The 954-nt window shown below is 37.9% G+C and overlaps 1 non-coding gene across 1 annotated transcript; it reads right to left on the bottom strand.

Annotated features, from left to right (window-relative positions):
* Positions 1 to 589: 589 nt before the first annotated feature.
* On the bottom strand, positions 590 to 696 carry LOC128282791 (small nucleolar RNA R71). The gene has a single exon (XR_008273145.1). It is a non-coding gene; the product is annotated as a small nucleolar RNA R71 (small nucleolar RNA).
* Between the last annotated feature and the right edge of the window lie 258 nt (positions 697 to 954).

Below are 954 nucleotides of genomic sequence, written 5' to 3'. Positions count from 1 at the left end.
GGTTTTTTTATAGTTTATGACTAGAAGAAACCCGTCAGGCCCTCTACTTTTTGATGAAGAAATCGATCATACAGTCCGCAGAAACCAAAGAGAAATAAGGTGAATCCTAAGATACACAGAGAACGAGTACGAAGACGATATTCAACCCCCAACTAAAGAGATGGCTGAAAACCAAGGCAATCAGCTACCTCCTACAATTGCGGTTAATCAAAATCCTACTCCACGCACTATGTATGATTATGCTAACCCTTCTTTAATAGGAACTGAATTGAGCATAGTTAGACCTGCTGTAGCTACAAATACTTTTGAACTAAAACCTATCACTATTCAAATGATACAGAAATTTGTTCAGTTTGATGGTTTGCAGGATGAAGATCCCAACGTTCACTTAGCAAAATTTTTGGAACTATGCGATACATTTAAAATTAATGGCGTTTCTGATGATGCCATTCATCTTCGATTATTCCCTTTCTCTTTGAGGAATAAAGCTAAACAATGGTTGAACTCATTACCACGAGGGTCAATTACTACTTGGGAACTAATGACAGAAAAATTTTTACTAAAATATTTTTCGCCGGCTAAAACGGCTAAATTACGTAATGATATCTCTTCTTTTGTGCAGATGGATTTAGAAACATTCTACGATGCATGGGGGAGATACAAGGACCTTTTGAGAAGGTTCCCGCACCATGGGTTACCGCTTTGGCTTCAGGTTTAAACATTCCATAATGGCCTGAATCCTTCGACTCAGCAAATAGTTGACGCAGCTGCTGGCGGAACCATCAATAATAAAACACCTGAAAATGCTTATGAGTTCATAGAGGAGATGTCATTGAATAACTATCAGTGGCAAGTCATGAGGACAAAGCCAACAAAAATAGCCAGTGTTTATAATGTCGATTTGGTTACCATGCTTTCTAATCAAGTAGAACTCTTGAACAAGAAAATTGATGG

The sequence above is a fragment of the Gossypium arboreum genome, chromosome 10 (genome assembly GCF_025698485.1).
Source record: "Gossypium arboreum isolate Shixiya-1 chromosome 10, ASM2569848v2, whole genome shotgun sequence".
Lineage (NCBI taxonomy): Eukaryota > Viridiplantae > Streptophyta > Magnoliopsida > Malvales > Malvaceae > Gossypium > Gossypium arboreum.
The sequence above is the reverse complement of the archived record's forward strand: the minus strand, read 5'-3'. Positions and strand labels throughout refer to the sequence as shown.